The following is a 23,190-nucleotide window of genomic DNA, read 5'->3' as shown; positions in this document are numbered from 1 at the left end:
ATGTGGGACCAACAACCTGAAAATCCCTGCAAGCAATCATGGTGCATAAAATGAAACTTTTTCCTGCAGTTCCACAGCTACAGTACATACACTGAGTCTAAAGAAGCCATTTTTCACCTTCTCACTTGGAATGGTAAAGCAGAGATGTGGAAAGGCTGCAGGGACGACAGCCAAGCAAATCACTCTGTCTCTGGCAATCAAACAGCGTTGTCTTTAGTGTGGCTCTGCAGCTGGACGCCGCCCAGCCTTGGACGGCGTTTGAAGCGGGCTTGGACGACTTGCTGCCATCCTCAATGTCTCCTGTCTCGTCCCAGAGAGCAGGAGGAACATCCTTCCTGGCAGGAAGTTTACTCTTTATTTATCCTTCCTTACATCTGAGAACAAGGTTTCACCCGAAGCCAAAAATACTTTAGTCAAAAAAGTAATTAACTCAAGGTCCACTTGCAAACTCTTTCAGAGATTTCCATTCTATTAGAAAGTCTACGTGAGCAGATAGCTTTCGCTCAGTTGTTGCTCTGATGCTCTCATGCTCTCCTCCGAGGCACTCCGAGGGCTTCTTGGAATTAAGGTCAAGGGTCACTTATTATTTATTCCAGGGTTTTCCACCATGTTGCATTCATCTCTTGCTGCTGCTGCTGATGATGATGAATGTGTGAAATGGCTAAAAGTTGGTGGTCAAACTACTATTGCCCGGGTTAAGAATAAGAATATTTTATTCATAGCATGTAGTTTTACAAATAACAGCAGTGGACTGTCCAGCATTATGGATGGTGCTTTAGAGAAAACTTTGTCTCCTAAAGGTTAACGGGTAAAAACCAGTTTGCCCTTCTTGTTAGAAGTCAGGTATTTTTACCTGTAGTTTGTCTGCTCAATAAAAAATGTTTCCATTAGCGGAGAAAAAAAAAATGAGAAACTGGATTTCTTTGGGGACATGAATGTGTTGGGGTTCTAACAGATAGGGCTCCTGACCTCCAGTGCCTTTCAAAAGACCTCGTGCCTTTAGCACATTGGAAGGCAGATTGTTGTTTGCCTGATATAGAGAGTCTCACGACACTGAAGTTTGATGTCTTTTCCATGTGTGAGTGCAAATTCATTTGATTAGCTTTGAGGTCCACTGGGAGCCTCCTGCTTTGCAGGATACGTTTGGCCAATGGTGTCATCATGAGGATACGTTTCAGGGATGTATTGCTCATCTCAGAAGTGACGGCGCTACGTATGCACACATCTTAAAGGTTTGAGTAAAATCATGGTTTGAATTAGGGCTGGCAGTAGCTCAGTCCATGGGGAGTTGGGGACCCGGAGGGCCGCTGGTTCAAGTCCCGGTACGGATCAAAGTACAGAGTATGGATTGGTAGCTGGGTTGGGCTCACCTCCTGGGCACTGCCAGACCCTCTTGAGTAAGGAACCGTGTTGACAATTTGGTAACTTTCTCGCTAGATTAAGCAACTTTTCAGACCCTCTCAGCAACTTATAAATGTATTCTTTGTGTTGTAATTTGTTCTCATGCAAGAAGTCAGAGACGGTTTAGAATAGAATAAAGGATAAAGGATCTTGGGTGCAGTCAACAGATCTTCAGTTAACCACTAAACTCCGCTGTTTTCTCCCCTTCTGCTCAAGGAGAAACAACTCCTTGAGAAGAAATGGATAAAGAAAAGGGTCCTGGGAATGGCATGTTGAGTTTCAAAGCCCTTCCAAATGGTTCTCTCCACAAGACCAAAGTTATTTGCTGTATAGTGTTGATGTAATCTGAGTTACCAACACAGCTTTTCCCTTTTAAGCAGCCCATACATGGAATACCATACCCACAGAACTAAGGAAAATCACATCTACCAAATTCATAAAACAGTGGTTTATGAATAATCAAATAGGCTGCCACAATCTGGAAAAAAATGTCTTTGTTGCTATATTAGTGTTTCATTCAGAAATCTGTATCTCACTCAAAACAGCATGGATAGTTTTTTTTTGCATGTGAAAGCACCAGAGACACAAAATAACACCCCCCCAAATTTTTTTTTCCAGAATATGGGCACTTTAAGGTGAGGACGGCTGAAACAGTGACATGATAAGGAATCCACATGCATGCAAGTAGAACCGTGAGATATAGAGAGGTGACATTTTGAGTTATATCTGGTTCTATTTCTGCCGCAGACAATTCTGAAGCATTTATCCTTTATAGGTTTTTTGCTAAAATGTCAATATTTTAACTTTCTTCGTTGAAACAAAGGGGCACAGGTGGCCTGAACTTACTGGGCTTTTTTACAGAGAGAAAATAAAGAGTGGGTCCTGGACCAGACATTTTGTGAGAAGTGAAAACAAGAGCACATCCGATTTTATACTGGGATTATCGTTGTGGACCATCCAACAGGGGGAGCGGAGTGGTGGAGTTTTCACAACTGGAACATAGGTTGTTTGTAAGTAGATCAAAGGTTTGGCCGATGTGTAGCTAGTGGGTGACAACCTTTTGTGCATTGCAGTCCTAGAATGGTTCAAAATGTTTCTTATTGTCAGAAAATCACATGGAGAGAACCAATTCTGCTGTACCGCGGCTGGGGCTCTCAGCTCCAAGCCCATTGGTTCCCCCTATATAAAAAAAAAAAACACCAAACAAATATACATTGCCGTTTAAAAAAAGGCCTCAGTACTTTTCTAAGCCAGCTGTTAAATGTAGTTTTTGATCAAACAAATAGGACATATTATGCATGGTTTTTTTGGGGACTATTGTCAGCAGTGGAGAGAGGAATACAGATATATCTGACTTAGATTTACCTCTATTCCTTTCAGTTTTGTCTTTTCATGGGATTTATTGACTGTAATAAAAAAAATCTAGACTATCACCAACAACACAGGAACCAGAGACCAACAACACAGTATGTAAAGGGATAGTAAGAATAGTTTCCAAAGACATTCATTCTCTGTGAAACGTATAGCAGGAGTTTAGTTTAATAGATTCAGCAAGGGGGAACTGAAACAAAACTAGAAGCCGACACAGTTTAGACAACTCGGAGTAGTTTCCTGTATCTGTGTCATGTGGTCTCCGCCACGGCCACGCCTCTTTAGGAGACTAGCGGCAGGTCAGAGTGTATTGATTCCAACGGGAGAAGTGAACACAGATTATGAGCGATCCTTTTGCCCCATAGTCACAAAAGTATACATTAGACCCATTTCTCACAAGCCACATATCTGCCAAACATTCTGACACTAAAATTGCATTTTTCAGACAAACATATCAGGAGAAAATCAACTTTGTTTGAGACCTGCTTCTGTCTCAACACAGAGACACTGCTGTCAGCTAACATGGAGAGAGGAGGGGATGTATTACAGTATAATAACAGCTACTGTAAGTCGACTATGTGTGAGTGTGTGAAGAAGGGACTGAAGAAGAGGATGAGGGGGGGGATATTAAGCAGCTTCATGCAGGGACATCATAAGGAGATCATACAAATTTCTTACATTTATTGCTTCCCGCTACTTAAAATTCAAAGCTCATCTCACTTCTGGTTGGCTCATGTAATCAGTGAACCTACAACTACCATTCCCCCTCTAACACACACACACACACACACACACACACACACACACACAGAAAACCAATTAGCTGCAGCTGTGGCATGTTGCTGCTGACCACCACTTTCCGCTACAGTGCATGATGCCAGCTAGATTAACAGTCATGATGGCCGAGCTGGCCGGGGATGTTACTGGCCTTTTTACGGGTTTTTCTCATCTAAATCTACTTTGTAGGAACGTGTTCACAAACTGATTAGCTTGTCAGCAGGAAACCTAAAAGAGACTTGTCATACCAGTGTGCATCCATTCAGCTACATTACATTTCCATCAAAGGTTCTCAGGCTCTCAATTAAAGACTTGTCTCCAAATTTAGATCACTGTGATACTTCAATTACAAACTAAAACTTTGCATGTACTAAGAAAAGAAAAAATGCAGCTTTCACCTTAAAAGAAGGGCGAAATAGAACGTTTTACAACAAGTGTTACATATGGAGAGAGTGAATTTACTTGTGTTGTTACTTTTTGCAAACATGCTTGAATAATGTACACAAAGAACTGCTGTCACTGCTAATGCTAGTCTCTAGCTAGTTAGCAAATGCTACACAACAAGAACAAGCTAACCTGTATAGCTGTTTTATTCACCAAACTAACCAGCGCATAAATAATCAATATCTTAACACTCCTAAAGCTAGCCACTAGCTAGATACAAAAAGAAAGTAAACAGAAGCTAACGTAGGTAGCTACTTTATTTAAACTTGCCAAGTAATGGGAACCACGTTCCACTGCTAATGCTAGCCACTAGCTAGGGTCAAATCGGCAACACAAATCAGTGCCAGGAAGCTAACCTGTACAGCTGCTTTATTTACCAAACTCACCAGCACTTAATTAGAAATGGAAATACTGAAGATCTTAATACTCGCCACAAGCTAGTTTAGAAATCAGCTACATGTACAAAACGATAGGACGCTAACTTGGGTTGCTGGTTAACACGAAGATATAAAACATAAACGATGCTTCTGTGTTGGAAAAATAATTTAAAAAAACGTTTAGTCTCATTCATTTTATTTGTCCTTGAGATTCTGTAATGCCAATTTTGCTTCTTCAATGGCAAAAAAATCTTTCTAACCCTTTTGGTTCCACTACATTGTATATGTTTAATAAATGAAACACAAATTTAAAAAGATCTCTACAGGGGCCAATAAAGCATCACACTATTGTTGCAATATTTTACAGCACTATGCTGCTCCACATCCTCCTGTGTGTTATATATTATCACTGAGGAGCTGCCCTACAGTCACTAATCTGCTCTGCCGTACCAAGAAAGTGAATTATTTACCTCACACAGGAGATAATCACACTGGATCCTCTCTAATCTGGACGCTGCACACGTCTTGAATGCACACACACACTCAAGGTCATTTTTATCTAAGGGTTGGAAAATAGGAACTGTCGGCTCAGGAACCTTGAAAACAAACACTAAAGAGAAAGACTTAAACGATGGAAGGTAGGAAACAACAGCTTGGATGTTAGTTTTAGCATTTACTGCTGCAGAATGTTTTTGTGTCACTATGACTAATGTACCATCTTACGTCTTACTTGTTCTTAAGCCAAATTTTTTTTGCGATCCCGTATGTTGTCTGGAATTTTCCATACCCATCTTTTTTTTTTATATATATTTCTGGCAGTTCATATACCTCTGCTAGTGTTTCTACCCTCCAAAGGATCATACACTACCATTCTGTGGCATTTGTTACTTGAATAATTACTGTTCCAGTCAGCTCGTAGTTTTTTTTTTTAAGTCATTCCACATGTGCCTCCCACGTCACGTTTCCTGCCTCAGCCCATCACCTGATTCCGTCACCTGTCCACCAATCTTCTCCTTCGTCCCCGGTCAGCTGCAGCGTAGCAGGCCTTACGCCACTGAGAGCCGACCGTCTGGAGGCTTTTACTTCAGCTTCACCCCAGCCAGGGTGATAAGATCTTTCCCTCTATGCAGAGTAGTCACAGTCTTTATCGACAACGTTTCATCTACCAGATAGTTCTGGTGCCACTGGAACTTCCGCCGCATGTCCCTCACTGTCCACTTTCTTTGTGTTTACTTTAAACTCAAATCGGATCGAGCAACATTAACCAGAACCTCTGTGCTACGTTACACGCTGAAAATAGATTTTAAGAAAAACTTGGATTGTGCAACAAGGCAGGCCTGCTTGGTTAGATTGGAGAATGATTGTAAAGATTTAAAAAGAATATGTTTAGGGGACTGATTGGCAGGGATTGGCTATGGACAAAATACACAGGGCAGTACACCGGCTCACGTTACTGTATTGTGTGAACAGTTAACTTCATTTAGTATTGTATGTGGCATTTTCTGTTGTGGGGGTGCAAATGTTCCACCAAAACAAGCTCCTGCGAGAGACTATTTTGAAGAGCTATAGATATTTTAATTAAACTATATGCTGTGCAGCCCTAACTTTATAGAACCCCCCTTGTATTTACCCTGTATTTATTTGGATTTTGTGTTGAATTGTAAAAGTCATACTTGTACCTCTTATGTACATACTTTGTCTTGTGTCAGCACTAGCAAAGTTTTTATTTAAAATGTGTCTAAATAATCCTAAAATGGATGGGTCGTGTTGGCTGCCAGACACAAAAATAAACCATTCATTCATATTATTATTTTTTTATTTTTACTTTTGAAATATTTACCAGTTAGGCTGGGGTTCAGCTGGGGGGGGGGGAACATAACAAGGTACAAATAAAGAACAAAAAACTGTAATTGATACCAAATATAGTGGAACTAGAGATGAAAAGTTATGCAGGTAACGTGCCATCCACACAATGAGTAATTAGCAGGCGTTTTTTGTAGACTGTACGAAATGGCTACTGTTGAGTGGAGGCGTGTGTGCGTACATGTTTGTATAAAGAAAGATCTTAGGGCTGGTGCTGTGTGGCTGTGTTGTTACAGTCCAGACTTTCTGGAGGCAGAGTGGAGACAGTTTAGCATCCTGACAGCCTCATGTATAAAGCAGTAACCCAGTCTGGTTTATACATCAGGCTGTCAGGACGGGTTTCACAGAAGCTGTCCTCTTCCTAAAAGGCTGTTTTTGAGCAACACAGTGAACACAAACACTCAAATCATCCCTGTGAAAACAAAAGATTTGACTTTATTACATTTATTGCAAGTAGGGCAGGGTATCGTTCCAAAAATGTTGATACCGGTTCCAATAACATGACTTTGATACCGGTTCCTGAGCAGCTTTTTTTCAATGCCAATTTTATAAAATCCGTAAAAAAATTTATATTAAATGTTATATTATTATAACACATCAAAATTAGAGCCCAAATCTGTTTATTTTATTTTCCAGCTCCAACTGCGCAAGCCCCTTCTCTGTGCGAGTTTTAACGGTAGACAGCCAATCAGCAGCATTATTACATCTTGGTAGAAGCATGCTGCATGCTTATTGGCTCACTGACGCTGATGAGATTTACTCCTTAGGTATTAAAATGTGGTATCGAAAGAAGAGGCATTTTTTGATACTTGATACAAAGGACACTCAAAAGTAGCCAGCACTAATCGCAAGCAGAACAAGCAGCAAGTATGACCCCAACATCACTTTAAGGTTCACGCATATAGCAGACGCTCATCTTAAACACCTGGTAGCAAGACTAATACGCTTATAATTCCCTAATATTACAGTTACACATGAGTGCCAGGGTTTAATCAGCAGTAGCAAAAGCAAAACCAAAAATAACCTTCCATGCTGTGACATAGAAAGTAAAGTGTCTGCCTGAATGTAATGATCAATTGTATGCTACACAGCTGATTGATTACGCAATACCTTTTTCATCTCCGCCTAGAGTGAACAAAGGGTGTTACTAAAGTGGGCAAAATGAGCAAATTAGGAGGGATTTAGGTAGAACTAAAGAGATCTTCTCAAGCAAATGGTGCTTATCATCCTATTAGCCTGCAGGACTGTAGACAGAGAAGGGGCATCTGCAGGAACTGCTTTGGGCAAAAAGGTACTGAGGCTGCAGAGGAAGAGGTTAGGTGAAATTAAATCACAGTTACAGCCAACAGTGTCGACAGGAAGTCATTTTTTTTCACCCCCAACAGAAGTAAAAGAAATATCAGCGGCATCACCAACGGGCTGATGATCTACTCCGTGTACTGTATGTAAGCCTGAACATACATGATGTGTGCAATACTGTTTTCACTGTTGCTCAGGAGCTCCTTATGTGTTGTAAATGTCAAAGCAATTTTTCACCCGCTGCCAACACAAATGCCACAAGTCGGCTGTGTGCCACAGGAAGGGACCCTTTTTTTTCCCATTCTGATTTTCATGTGAGTTATTATTTGCATGTGGCAGTATGGCACGGTTATCTATCATTATCAGTCTGCATGCCTGGTGTATACCCACTTCATCACAGTATGAAGATTTGACTGCACAATACCCTCTGCAAAAATGAAAACCTGCATATGGTACTTTATAAATATCATACTGACATTTGTCATTACTAGGGATGCAACGATTATAGATTTTGTTGGTACGATTATAGTCTGAAAAATATAATAATCAGGGTTTCACACTTTAGACTTTAGTCATTCAGTGCTGCCTTTGCAAACAGAAATAACTCAGTATTAGTTTAGAAAATGATCAATCCTCAACCTTTTTATTTAAATTCACTGGCAATTACCCTGAGCAGCTACAGCCGACTTACATTTTTATAAATACTAATTAAGCAGGATGTCCATTTCTATTAGCCACTTGTGTATACGTTTGTACATTCTTTCTTTTTGTATTTTTTTATCTTCATTTTTACATAGTTGCTCTTGTAATCTATCCTATTTATTGTTTCTTGTATAATCTGTATGTTTTATATTTTGCTGCTTTAGCACTAAAATTTCTTAATTTGGGATCAATAAAGTCTATCTAATCTAATTTTAGTCTAATTTTGCCTTCTTACATACTTAAACCCAAAGCCACCCAGATTGAGCTCTATGCAAATAACTACCATTGCAATGGACGCTATAGACTGGGAGTACAATCGATTGGAAGTATAAAAAAAAAAACATACATATAATAAATAAAAGTAACTCAAAAACCTAGTGAAAAAGGTTGTATTATTCCATTCTAATACTGAAGATGTAAGCGTTTCCTGTTCAATGTCAACCAAGACATTCAGCGTATGCCGTGGCCTGTTGGTAGCCAATACCGCTGAAAGGATTAGTAGTTATTAATCCCCTTAACTAAACAATAGATGATTTTACCGATACTACCTTTGCTGTTGCATTAGTGAGAAAGTTAAATGAAATAGATCCCCGTCATCTCCAGCGTTCTTCTTACTGCGGCTCTGACCGTCTGAAAGACCCGCAGCGGAGCGTCTGAGTGAGCGTTAAGGATCATAAACCATGTAGAGCTTTATAAGCAATCACCAGTACTTCACCAATAGTTTCTAAAAGATAAAGGGAGCAAGGGTAGTTCAAATGGCTGAGACAAAAGCCCGACTTCTACGCCATGCTGGGGATGGGCGATATGGAGAAAATCAAATATCACAATATCTTTGACCAAATACCTCGATGTCAATATCGCAACGGTATTGTAGTGTTGACTATTGGTCCTTTCACAAAATATGTACACAATGGAGATTTTTGATAAATAATCAACAGTAATGTGGCCATAATGACTAAGTGGGTAAAGGCTAATAATAGAGCAGCTAGTACAGTCTGGTAAGTTCAGAAAATGACATCACTTTACCGTAATGCAGCCTTTAAAACCAGGAAAAGACCACAGTTATGTCATATTACAATATCCCAAATCTAAAACGATATCTAGCCTCATATAACGATATTGATATAATATTAATATATTGCCCAGCTCTACGCCATGCTTACTATTTTACTGCTGTTTTGGTCACTGATCGTGAAATGGAGTCTAGGAAAACACAAAAGATTCTCAGAAACCACAGACCCAAACTCCTTAAATAGAACTAAAGTGTTTCTGTCTGGTCTATATTGAGCTTCAGAAAGAAGAATTACTCTCCACCAAGTCAGCTCGGTTGCCTTAACAACTCGAGAGTGATTCGTCTCATTGGTATATACTTTTTTTACCTCAACAAATCAGAAGAACAGGGGTCCAAGGCAGCTTCCATGCATTACACCAAAGTATAATTAGGAAGTGTTATGTTTCTCGGGCACATGCATCAAGAGCGACCAAAGCATTTTCACCAGATGTAAGGTAATGTGGCAAATGCAGATATTTCCTGCTTCAGCTTCCTTCCCGATCTCCACTAACAAGTGCAAAGCATGGACACCCATTCAGCTCCGCAGACTAATTGAATTATTCCCAGTCGTCATTATTAAATATGCCTTTGGCTTGACCCAAATGTGGCACCGGCTCCAATGCAATTTCCTTACGGTGGGTATTAATGGAGTTTTCCCATATTTGTCTCTGTCACCATCTACATTTAGCACAGTATGGACATCGTCACGTCTGTATAATTTGTCTCTCTGATAGCACAGGGTCTGGCGATATCGGTTTTCAAGTCAAAAACGGCAATTTTACCAACAGAAAGCTGTACACTGGGATGTATAATTTGTGTCACCCACAGACACTACAGCGATGTGAGCTGATTACCATGTCATTGCTGGTTGGCTGTTGGTTTTTATCAAAACCAATCAAATCCGTTTTGCATATGACCATTTAACAAAACATATCTGTTTAGTCTGGCTTTTAATACGTAGCAGTGGTGTGACAATTTCATTCTTCTGTTTCTTTGTAACCTTTTTTGATTTTGCTGTTTTCTATGTTCACTCTTTCTATTGTCTGATGTGTTTTTTACTCTTGGTTTCTGATAAGCACTTTTGATACCTGCTGGTTTCTGTAAAGTGCTATATCAATAAATTTTGATTGATTGATTCAAGATCTAAAACCAAGCTCTGCTTATTGATCACGTTTGAAAAGTAAACTCTGGGAGCTTCTTATTTTGCTTCCTTCGGTGCTGAGAGAAAGAGATGAGTCTTGCTGGCAGTGACACACACATGTGTTTAGCTTATCATTGGCAAAATTACTGCTTTGACTTGAAAATGGATGGAGAAATCGATGCAGCTAGTACCATTAGAGACACACACACACACACACACACACACACACACACACACACACACACACACACACACACACACACACACACACACACACACACACACACACACACACACACACACACACCACACACACACACACACACACACACACACACACACACACACACACACACACACACACGGGTCTTACTTTGAAAAGCCTTTTTTATACATCAACTCCATTTAATTTCTTCGGAGAAAAATTCACCATGGAGCCAACGTCAGTCTTTGGGCAGATCTGGCATCACATATAGTGCAGCATCGCGGATCGTTGTTGAGAGGTTCTGCTGCATGCGCCACCGCAACTCATTCACTCAAGTGCACTCGTTGTGGCCCAGTATAACCACAGTGGTCCTACTTCAGCCACAGAGCAGCTGGGGGCCAAGCTATTGCGTGCTTACACCTCGGCACTGGTCTTTTAGTGAGGGGAAAGTGTTATTCATTCAGCGTCTCCCATTGGGCCTGTGCAGGGATTCAAACCTTTGCCTAATTGACTACATTGCATTCACTGCGCTGTAGTCACTGCAACCTCGAGAGGTGGCGTGAGGTAAGGATCTTGTCTGAACTGAGCCCCCTGAGCCTCTGCCAGTGGGAAGAGTCACACAGGCATTTCATATCAGAAATTGCCTCCCTCTCTAAAGCTCCTCTAACAATATTCAGCTCAGATTTTAGGAAAGAAGGGTATTCAAAGAGGCTCCGGGCTAAAAGCCTACAAAGTCAAAAATGTACCGTGGCTACAGGGTAACAGGCAGCCGAGGCTGAGCCCAGCCGAGCTGACTCGGTGGCTGAAAAGGAAAGAAAGGGGGGAGGAAGAGGGGTGGCAAGGGCAAAGTAAAATAGGACATTGAAGGAGGACCTAAAGGAGGCGGTAGTAGGAATGTAACAAAGTGGATTTACTGAAGTACTGTACTTGAGTACTAATTTGAGATACTTTTACGCGCGAGTCTTTTAATGCAGAGAGAGATACGGTGCTTTTTACTCCACTACATTAATCTTACAGCTTTAGCTTCTAGTTACTTTACAAATGTTTGTCATGTTTTATTACAAATGAAACTACCCAACAATAAATAGGTACAGCTGAAATGATTAGCCAACTGAACACTTAGCTGTCTGACAGAAGTGTTTGGATTGTTTCCAGTTTCTAAAATGTGGGGATTCTTTCTTCATAGAGTATTTTTACTTTCAATACTCTAAGTACATTTTCCTGATGATAGTTACATAATTTTACTTAAATAACATTTTCAATGCATGACTTTTACTTGTAACAGAGTATGTTTTACAGTGTGGTTTTAGTACTTTTACTTAAGTAAAATGAGAAATAGAGAGAGATTAAGAGAGAGACCACAAACAATCCTCAGGTGAGGCATTGCTACCAGTGCAGACTGCTCCTCAACCTCGGTATCCACTGTCTCTTTCCTTTCTCTTCATCCTTTTTCTCACCACTCGCCCTCTGTTGCTCCCCAGTGCATTTGTCTCGGAGTGCTACAGCACTCCAGGTGGGGTTACAGGTGCACCGCGCAAATCCCTCACCTCCCTCCCTCACCTCCCTCCCTCCGCAGCCGGCTCGAGCCACATTAATCCGCTGATGTAGATTTACGACGACAGGCCAACCCGGTGAGCCCCTGGTTCGCTCACTTCAATTCAGGAATGTTCTGCTGAATGTCCTTTTGTTTTTTTTCCCTTCATCTTCCTCCTCCTCCCTTTAAGCTGCCTCTGTCATGTATCCTCAAGCTGTTGCCTTTCCGTACTGCTGCCGCCTTTTTCGTTATCCCCGGCATGTTTCCTTCAAATATCTGATGTGGCTGCTCGGATAATCCTAAATGAGGGATTAGCATGACACCTGACCCAGACAGTGAGGAAAAACCAAAGATGAACAGCTCCACCCTGCATACTGAGACTAGGCACCTTTCCACTAAGAGCATATATTTTATTAATGTTGTGAAATCTTTTGTCAAAAACCAGAAAACATGGCGGAGGCGGAATTTATGTTTGCTGAGAAGCAACAGCCCTAAATAGCTATAAGCTTCTGCAGAAATGTCATTACTTCCCTGCCATTGGTTAATAAAACAGCTTGTGTCTGTCGGTTGAGGCGCATAATGCACATCGCAAATGTGATGCCCTGGTTATAACCCGGCCCCGAAATGTTGCTGCATGTCATCCGCTTCTTTCTTCTACTCGCTCTGTCTGTCTACCTTAAAATATGCCACAAAGGAGAGACTTTCCCCCATTGCAAATAATGCCATATGTTTTGTAGAAAAGCTGCAGTGTTCTCAGAGGAGCCCATTTGTCATTTAGAACCGCTGTGCTGATCAAAATAAAAAGACTGTTGTATCAGTGAATGATTGGAACTATGGGTAACTGCACAATCCTAATCCCCAATTTGGTGATTTGGTGACTGGCAGGTCACCTATAGGGGGTAGCCTGGTCCTACCAGAATCAATCAAATCAAATTTTTGTTTTACTTTAACAGTTCAACAAATGTACTACGTCTTGTTATGGATTCACATGTGCAGCCAGTGATTCACCAATAGCTACAGTGTTTTTCACTGAGGACGCACAAGTCAACGAAGACCCTCCCGTCCATCTAAGTGGGTTCTGATCCCGGTGGGCCATCTGACAGAGCTGTATGTTCCACTAGTTTAAGAATATTCAAATAACTGGGTTTTAATGTGCAGCAGGTCTTAGCAGCAATGTTGCCATTTAAATGCTATTGAAACCACAATTATGTGCTTATGTAATGCCTCTAAAAAGAACTTTTAACCAAATGTAATGCCGCTTTAACAACCGATGTGTCGTGGTAAACACTCCAACCACAACACACAGCGGTAAAGAGTTCTCTTAACCTTCACCAACCCAGGCATGTTCCGCCTGTATCGAATCAAGTCTGCTTTAATCCAGTAATTCTTTTCTTTGTCAACACAAGGTCAAATTTAAGAGAGACTTTAATTTTTTCTGTTTTAAAGTGCCTACGTTATGAAAAAATTACGTTTTCTGGGATTTGGGGTGTTATTTTGTGTCTCTGGTGCTTCCACACAAACACAAACACAAACTTGGAAAAAAAAAACATGCATGCTGTTTTGAGTGAGATATGGAGTTCTGAAAGTCCTCTGCCTTCAGTCTCCGGGTGAGCAGTTTAAAATCTCCACAGCTTTGTACGTCACTTGCCGAGAACAAGGTGGCTAACCGTAGCATGCTAGCTCGTTCTCAATGGCAAAACACTGCTATAACACACACACTAGTTTACCATTATCTCCAAAAAGAACTACTTCCATGTCCCTGTTCCGCAGGTATTGCACAAGTGCCCCTCCTTTAGAAGAAGTCTCCCAGCTAATCCTCAAAATACAATAATGAACCTGAAAATGAGCATAATGTGGGCGCTTTAATGCACCTGTCTTAAAGATTTATAACAGTCTTGAGTAAACTCCATTATTATACACAGTAAACGCCCCACTGAAGGACTCAATTTTCCACTGACCTAAGAAAAGCCAAATCCCATATCTGCAGGTTACCTCAACTCAAAGCCCTATAGCATCATGTTTTTCTATTTTTTGTATGTGGTTTGTTTTTTGTGAGAAATCTATTGTTATATCGTCTTTTCCGTTTTGTTTTGTTTCATCCACTGCTGGAGACACACTCACTCCAGACATTGTAATGCGTCCACCAAATGGCATATGTTAGCACGGCGTGCATGGATTTATCTTTGACACTGCAGCATCTTGTCCCTGGCGGTCCCCTGACACTGGCTCCTTTCCACCACCATCTCCTCTACCAGTCCTCTTCCTTCTGTCATTCCTTCCATCCCTAGTACCCATCTTACTCTACTGTCCTCTAGGGACATTGTGAATTTTCACTGGTCTCACGCTATGAGACCCAAGCTACTACACATGGCTTTCATCAACATATTCAAGCAGTCATACATACATATATACATACACACACATATACATATATATATATATATATATATATATATATATATATATATATATATATATATATAGAACTGGTCTTTTTATGTATCTGCTCTTAAAAGATATTTTCTGATTGTAGCAGAATCTGAACACAGCAGACAAAAAGGCAAAATAAAAAGCAGCAACCGGAAAATCAACAATAGACATTGGTAGGCATTAATCGATAGCAGAATCGTCCTTCCATTCCTTTGTGGCTTCAGTTTTATTTCCACAGCTTTATTCTTTCCCTCTTTCTTCCTTCCATTTTTCCACTCCCTCCAAATGTGACACCGCAGGCTGCAGGTCCACTTAGTTTCATCTCCACACTGTAGACACTGGCCTTAGCCCCGCATCAGAATGGAGTGTGTGTGTGTGTGTGTGTGTGTGTGTGTGTGTGTGTGTGTGTGTGCGCGTGTACACACACGTGGGGGCGGGACTCATGTCCAAGTGTGATGAAACACACCTTAGGATGAATGCAAGTCCATTCATCTCCTTGTTCTCAGGCATCCATTCACGGAGGCTGATGGAGCGTGTCGATAAAGAGGAGAGGAGATATGAATGGTCCGACTCTGAGAGGGAGGGAGCGGAGGAATGAGGAAGAGGAGGAGATTTAAATAAAAGCGGGAGGGAGGGAGGAAATGGAGAAAGAAAGAGCAGAGGGGACAGGGATATGGAAGTAGGGATGAGTTAATAAATAGAGGAGAGAAGGAACTAGGAGAGAGTGAGTAAACAGAGGAGAAAGGGGATAAGAAGGAGAAGAGGAGGGTAGAACAAAGGTAGGAGCGAGGATAAAGACGATAGCATCTGACCGGAGAGAATGACGGAATAATAAACAACTGAAAAAAAGCAAAAGCGTCTATAAGACCAAGGCAAAAAGAAATGTGAGGACTAAAGGAAACAAGGAAGAGAGATAATGAAGGAAAGAGGAATGGAAAGATGAAAGGCCATAAGATAAGTAAGGAAAAACCAAAAGGAAGAGAGAGAGGAACAGAGGAAGGAAAGATTGAAGTGGGGGGGACAAGGAAAAAGACAAGAAAAAGAAAAACAAGAGGGAACAAAGGATGAAAAAGGAAGAAAAGAAAATGGGGAGGAGTGGAAATGGAAGAAAAGATGAGAGGGCACAGGAAGTTAAGAGTCCAAATGAGATTGGAAGCATCATGAAAAAGGAGGAATGGAGGGAAAGGGAAACACATGAAAAAAGAATGTAGGAAGGAAGAGAGCAGTAAGAAATAAAGTAAAGAAGAGAGGAAGGAAAGAATAAGTAGCACAGAAGGGAAGGGAGGAGAGTTAAAAGGCCACAGGGAAGTAAGGAGAGACCAAAAGTGCAAGGAAACAATCAGGGAGAAGAGGAAGGAAACATGGACAGATGAAAAAGAAAGAGTAAGAAGAAAAGTAGTGACACTGGAGGACAATAGGTAGCAACATAGCGTAAGCAAAAAAAGAGGACAACAATATCAGAAAAAGACAACAAAAAACAGAAGACAGGAAATGGAATAAAAGAAGAGAGATAGGATTAAAGGATGTAGTGGGGGATGAAAGTAGTGAAGGAAGAAAGAGCATAGGGAATTATGGAGAAACCACAAAGGAATGGAAGTAGGGAAGAATAACCATAGAGGCGGAGGAAAGGAACACAGGGAGAAGGGAAGGATGGAGGTGAGAAAAGATGAAAGCATACTGTTAGGTATAATCAGAGAAGAAAGGAAAGAAGTGGAAAAGACAAGACAAATGGACCGACGAAAGGAGATAGGGGTGAAGAAAACAGTGGAAGATGGAAGGTAGAAAAGCTGCAACAGGAAGTAAAGGGAGACCCGAAGGGAATGGAGGAATGGAAGAAAATGAGAAGGAAGGAAGGACTATAAAAGAAAGAGGAAAGAAGAAACAAGGAGGGCAGAAGGGCAGAAGGGAGAATAGACGACAGGGCACAGGGTTATAAGAAGAGAGAGGAAAAGAAGAAAACAGGGAGGAAAAGCAGTGAGATGTAAAGGAAGGGGGAGAGGAAAGAATGAGGAAGGAAGGGAGGGAATCCAAAATGAGAGGAAGTGACTAAACAAAAAAGGAAAGCAGAATAAAGTCCAGCCGATTGCCGAAAAACGACCCAAAATGGCCGAACTCCTTTGGCCTTCAATGGATATGATGACACACACACACACACACACACACACACACACACACACACACACACACACACACACACACACAAGAGTGTGTTTCAACAACACTTGGGGATTATATGAATGAAATGAAGTATTCAGACAGCGTAGTGTCACAATTAAATGTGTGCGATTGTGGTGAAGAGACAGAGACAAAGGGACGGAGGGCGAGAAAGGAAGACTCACAACAGGAGGAGAGAAAGAGAGCGAGACGGACAGCGCCAGCCTCCCTTTGCTCTCTGTCTGTCTCTCTGCTTTGCCACGACTGCGCTGTGATGGATTGTGGGAAGTGATGGCACACACTTCTACTGTTGAATTCAAACAGAGAGAGACACAGCCGGGCAGGTGGCAGGTCTCACAGATGTAGCCTCTCTCTGCACACAAAGGGGGGGGGGGGCACCTCTTCTTTCTTTCACTGCCTCTCTCCTTGTTTTATTCTTCCTTCATAACTCCTTCCTTCCTCCCTCCCTTCAATCCTTCCCTCTTTCTTTTCTCCCCTCGCTCCCTCCTTTCTTACTCTGTCGCCTTTCTCCCTTGTTCCTCCCTCATTTTACAGGTGGACACACAGCTACCAACATCAAGACATTTCTGGAGTACATGGCAGGTAACAAGCTACCAGATGCTGTTAAACCCTGTTGGCTTTGCAATTTTCTCAAGCTAATTTTACAATCTGTCGACAGTCTACCCAAAAAAGTCTAAGTGGCCTGGTGGCAGTTTAAAGGATAACTACGGTTTGGAACAATCCGTGCCTTGTTAATGTAGTTATGTTATTATTGCATTCCTGAGAGGAATTGCCAAGATCTGTCAGTCTGACTGGGGAAGAAACACTAGCAGTCAGATCGGTTGTAAACAAGCAAAACATTTAGCCCCAAAAAACCTTTTTGGAGGTAAAGTGAGTGCACCTGAAATGTCAGTAATAATCCCTCATTGCAACAGCGCGCAGGGATTGTAAGAACACGGTGTCAAAGCACTGTAGCATCAGCTCGCAGTCCTCTAAACTAAAAGTTGTCGCGCTCAGTCTCAGACCTGATTAGCCCCCCTCCCCCTCCGCCTCCCCCATACACCAACACCGGGGTGGCCTCAATGGCATTCATTGCATGCTTAGAAAAGTAAAAATTCTGATTCATCAACGGTGCACAAATTGATTATGCGAGTGCAACTGCAGGTGGACACTTCAATCATGAGTTTGGATAGGTGTAATTGCGCATTTCCTCTGGACAGCACGCGCCCAAGAGAGAGTGAGACGGAGAGGGAGAGAGTGAGCGGCTGGGTGACAGAGTGAAAGAGAGCAAGAGCTACTGGCAAGATGCCTTATTATGGGTGGCCGCATAGCTCAGATGGCTGAGCGGGCACCCATATATAGATGTTTACTCCTTGACGCATGCGGGCCCAGGTTTGATTCCGACCTGCGGCCCTTTGCTGCTGATGTCATTCCCCCCCTCTCTTTCCCCTTTCATTTCATCAGCTGTCCTGCCAATAAAGACCTAAAAATGCCCCAAAAATAATCTTTTATTAAAAAGAAAAGAGATGATGCCTTGGGGTTTGGAATGGTTCAACTTCATGGGGGAACGACAACCCGTTAAATAACCAATCACGCTCGTTCTTCTCAGCTGTTCACTGCTCCAACTTCAACATCAAAAGCTCTTTATTGAAACGTGAGAAGAAAAATAATTATAGTTCCATAGTAGTATCCAACGGCTTCCCCACTGATAATGTCACTTTAACTACCATAATAATATGATACATAGTGACATTCAGTGCAACTCTACCCATCAGACAAGATAATGGACGTTTTCTACAAAATCCCAGATTGCATCTAATGTTAACATTTGTTTTTTAAATTATCACTCACTTTCTACAATATCTGTGCATGGCAACTACGCTATGGTTTCAGCTCCTATATGACACGCTGCTAACCTCCACACCCTTCCAATCTGCCTCACTTTGTGGGGCTGTGGTTTTCAAAGTGGGGTCCGGGGGCCCCCAGGGGTCCTTGATGGGGTTCCAGGGGGTCTCCAGCAAAAAGGGGAATAGTTTTTTTTTATTGCAGTTCCTTTCATAAGTAGCACAACAGTATGTATGACTATTTTGGTCATGGGATTCAAACGCTGGGGTTCTGTAATAATCTATAAGCAGAAACTCCTGGGACAAAAGGTTATCAAATTGGGGTTTCATTTTTGTCAGTCCTTGACATGAAAGAGTTTGGGAACAGCTGTAATAGGGTTTGCATTGGACCTGAAACCTTACGTGCCGAATTGTCCAATATAGGTAGCCTGGGAAAACCTTGACAAACTTCCTGCAAATTTAAGATTTGCTTTTCAAGTCCGTCTGGCCAAGAGCTAATTCAAGCCCATTTCCAATTCTTCCAAATCGAGGCACCGATCCCAACCGTTGAGGCGGGCTTTACACAATGACGTGTAACCAGTTGATGCCGCTGTCGCTGCTACGTTCCTGGATCGTTGGTCTGATTGGTTGAAGGACTATCCAATTGCGCCCCAGAGGCATTTGAGCGGCGTCCATTGGTGACGCCCCTTTGGAAACGGGCTGGGAATGAACCTTCCCCTGACCCACAACTGAGAAGGCATCAACCAGGCTACAGTATGGGCATAACTCCTAGGAATAACTGGGTCATTGAGCCCCTATACCCTGTAAGAAAACATCTACTTTCCATGTTTCTCACACTCATTTATTCAGGTTGTTTTCTCAGTTTGTCATAATCTCGACTTTCTGAGTAGCGTGACTTTAGTCTGACGGGTGCTGGTCATGCTCAGCTATGAAAGTATGAGCAGATAGATTTGGGGTCCTGCTCATCAACAGTTTAACAGGCCATCTTTGTGGTTACATCACAAAAACAAATCAACATATTTAGACCACTTTTTCTCCACAGTGATTATCACAGCAGCTTTGGTGGACAACTTTCCCCTCGTTTACATTTTAGTTAAAAAAGGTGCCCGAAATTTTAACAAGCCAGCCTTAACCCAACACATTCTCACTGCCAGCGCCTCAAAAGGCAGCAGTTGGTCAGGTGCATTTGGAGTTTGTTAATGACGCGAAAAGTTTCCTTTAGCGTATAGCCCTTCGGCGTCATATTTAGACGCCCTGGGTCGGGCCTCTTGGTGTCGCTTTTTGACACTCTGGGTTGGGACGTATGTACGTCAGTGACACGTGGGACACGAGCCCCCGTCTCCTGCGTGAAAGTCCTGTGTGGTTTGATCCATCCACCGGCCCAACTAACCTCATTACATGGGTTTTTGTTCTTTCATGCTACTCGCTACCGTTACTGCTCTTCACACCACGTCATCTTACCTCGCCGCGGGTGACCTACAGCTATTGCTTCCACACAGACGCTAAAGGGGGATGCGAATGGGTTGCTTCTCCACATCACTCCACATGATGCCTTGGCAGTAGATAGCCTCAACAAAAAAAAAGTGAGAGTGAATATAGAGTAAGCCTGGCAGGCTTTGTGGGCCTCAGCCAGGAAGTCACCATCTTTATCCATCACTCCCTGTCTGGGTTAACTACCCAACACGGGATAAAATGGCTGGATCGAGCCAAGCAGTTCGCTGGCCTCATGAAAACTCTGCTGACTCAGCAGTCGATGGCCTCAAAATGGTGGAAGTAGGGAAAAATGTGTAGCCAAGATGATTTTGTTTCCGTTTTTTACCCTCCCCCCCGACTACTACTAGGGGCACAAGGTCACACAAGCATGTCAAAAATGTCAATGTAGAATACAGATGGTTGGTCTGGTTGCTGTCAGCTTCGACAGCGCCCTTATAGAGCGACTGCACAGCTACAGTTTGCTGGACCCAAAGAAAAGCTACGTTTGTATTTTGTTGAATGTTAGACGTCAGATAGAGCGGTGGGGCGGGGGGGGTATCTCAGTTTGATGCTTTTAGTTGAAAAAAGAGAGCAATGCTTGCGAGCATCACTGCAAGAATGGAAACCATCGCTAAACACTCAACTAGTTGCATCATGCATTCGGAGAACTTAGCAGGTGAGAAATCCAAGAAAATAGAAGGCTTTAGTGCTAATGTCACACTGACCCTCTCTCTCTCTCTCTCTCTCTCTCTCTCTCTCTCTCTCTCTCTCTCTCTCTCTCTCTCTCTCTCTCTCTCTCTCTCTCTCTCTCTCTCTCTCTCTCTCTCTCATCTACCTCCATTACAGCAACCATGCCTCAGCAAAAAAACACTTACACTGTACCCGGCTGCTCTATAGAAACGGGAGGGATGAATAGTGGGTTACATGACTGGAAATTCAATTCAAACTGTTGAATTAGACAGACACACACACATATACATATATAACTGCAGCATCATCAATGCAAGTAATGTTGTATTTTCCATCATGCTTTGAGGAATTGTGCTTTTCGCTGGAGATTAGAGTAGAGGTGAAGATGGAAATGAGGGAAGGGGGGGGTCGCTCGTAGCTCTATATTCCAATTCCCCCCCCATCTGTCCTAGGGAGTGATCTTCACACACAGCCTGCTGCTTGCTGGTGCACCCACTGCTAATGGATCTGATAGCAGCCCTACAGCTAATAATACTGAAAGAGGGGGGTGGGGGGGATGAGATGTGAGTCCCCTCGGTGCAACCAGGGCAGCCACTGGAGAGGGTATAACGCACATATGCGCAACAACCGGTTGGGAAATTGCGGGCAGGCATGCATGCGGCTTTTCTGAAATGTCACACAGTGAATCCCAGCTGCCTGCACCTGTCTGCCACTGACTGGAAGTTATGCGCTGACTTCATGCGCGAGACAACGACAAAAAAAAGATAGAGGGACGGATGGATGGATGGATAGATGGGTGGAGGGGTGGCGCACCGGTCCCTGCATGTGTGTGTATGTTTGTGTGCGTCTGGATGAAAGACATCCATTCCGCCTGGCGTGCACGCGCATCAATGACAGAGGGGTCAAAGCCTCGCGCACCGGCCGGCTGCGTCCTATAGGTTACCCGCAAGAGCGCGAGCCAGGCAGAGTAGCCCGGGCTGCACATACATGCACAGCGAGCCCCGGAGGACACGCAGCAGCAGCGCACATCCACACAGCCGGGATGTGAAGGGCAAAGCCGGAGACAGTTTTCTGAGACACGGCGCAACATTTTTCACCTTCAAGGGGCAGAGTCTGGAGGGTCCGAGATAAAACATGGGCAGAATGTACTCACTGTTTTCAGGAGCCCGACACTCTTCTGCTTCTCTTTTTGCTCTCCGCGTCTCTTCTCCGTGCACCACAATCCATCCGTCCATCCCACCGCTGGACATTCCCTGCGGCATGTAGAGCCCGATCGATTCTAATGTTGCGGGATAATGTCCTCGGGATCAAACGGAAACATGTCACCCCCCCCCCCACCACCACCACCACCAACAACAAAAAAAAGAGCAGCTAATCACGCGCGCGCACAGTTTCGTCCTTTCCTCCACTCGGCGAGGCTACATGTTGCTGACTGCTGCCTCTCCATCCCGCTCTCACTCTCCCGTCTCCCGTTATTTTGTTAAAATTCAGTATGTACGCTCTGTCACCTAGCAACGTCTCCCTCCCTCCCTCCCTCCCTCTCCCTCTCTCTCCTCATCACTTCCTCGCGACACGTGTTGAATGCTAAACTAAGTGGCCTGGTGTGGGATGATTTCTTTCCATCTTAACCTGAATATTTCTGTATTGTTTTCTTATTTCCTTTATTCATAACTCTTCATCCATCGAGTCCTGATGCATTTTCATCTTCCCTCACTCTTTTTTCCCTTTCCCCCATCCCTCCCACGTCTCCTCCTTTCCTCCTGCCCCCCTTAACCCACCTCTCACCCTCTTTTTCCCGTCATCCCCTCCTCTAGGCTACTGTGTCAGCCCTCTTAAAAGGTGACAGGACGTGTCAACACGGCCACCAAAAGCATCCAGTGATGGAGAGATTGACCAGAAATAATAACCTTATTAAATCTGTAAAAGCCTGAGGTGAACATAAAATAAAAAATCTTAGGATGCCTTATGGTCTTTATGCTTTGGATTTTCATGTGCGAAAAAACAAACAAATGTTAAATCATGTAATTGGGAAGCACAAAAATGATCAAACATTCTGATATTTAGTCATTTTAAAACACTTGCAGCAGAACAACTGCTGAGATTAGTTTGGTATTTATGAGTTATTATGAAGGAGAGGTTCTGTGGCAGCCCAGTAACCTATACTGTGTACAATAAGTAATAGAGCCCGACCGATAAAGCATTGTTAAGGCCGATACCGATATGAATATTCGATTAATGTAAAAATTTGATATGCCACTATATTGGCAGATATATATTTTTTAAAAACCCAGAAACGCGTTAAACATAAACAGATTTCCTTAACATTAGTTATTTATGAGTTCTCACTAAAATAATGACAACAATTTGTTTTACTGTCACAACAGAACAGAGGAACGTCAAAATATATTAAAGGTCTGATAAATAAAATGTATAA

At 42.6% G+C, this 23,190-nt stretch overlaps 1 protein-coding gene across 1 annotated transcript in view; it reads right to left on the bottom strand.

The window, feature by feature from the left end:
- Positions 1-22,196, bottom strand: part of grin2da (glutamate receptor, ionotropic, N-methyl D-aspartate 2D, a) — a 254,730-nt gene extending 232,534 nt beyond the window's left edge. The window contains exon 1 of the mRNA XM_032535848.1: positions 21,910-22,196. The gene's annotated coding sequence lies outside the window, so the exon portion shown is untranslated. The remainder of the gene's footprint in view (positions 1-21,909) is intronic.
- Between the last annotated feature and the right edge of the window lie 994 nt (positions 22,197-23,190).

This window comes from Etheostoma spectabile, chromosome 14 (assembly GCF_008692095.1).
Source record: "Etheostoma spectabile isolate EspeVRDwgs_2016 chromosome 14, UIUC_Espe_1.0, whole genome shotgun sequence".
Taxonomy (NCBI): domain Eukaryota; kingdom Metazoa; phylum Chordata; class Actinopteri; order Perciformes; family Percidae; genus Etheostoma; species Etheostoma spectabile.
The sequence above is the reverse complement of the archived record's forward strand: the minus strand, read 5'-3'. Positions and strand labels throughout refer to the sequence as shown.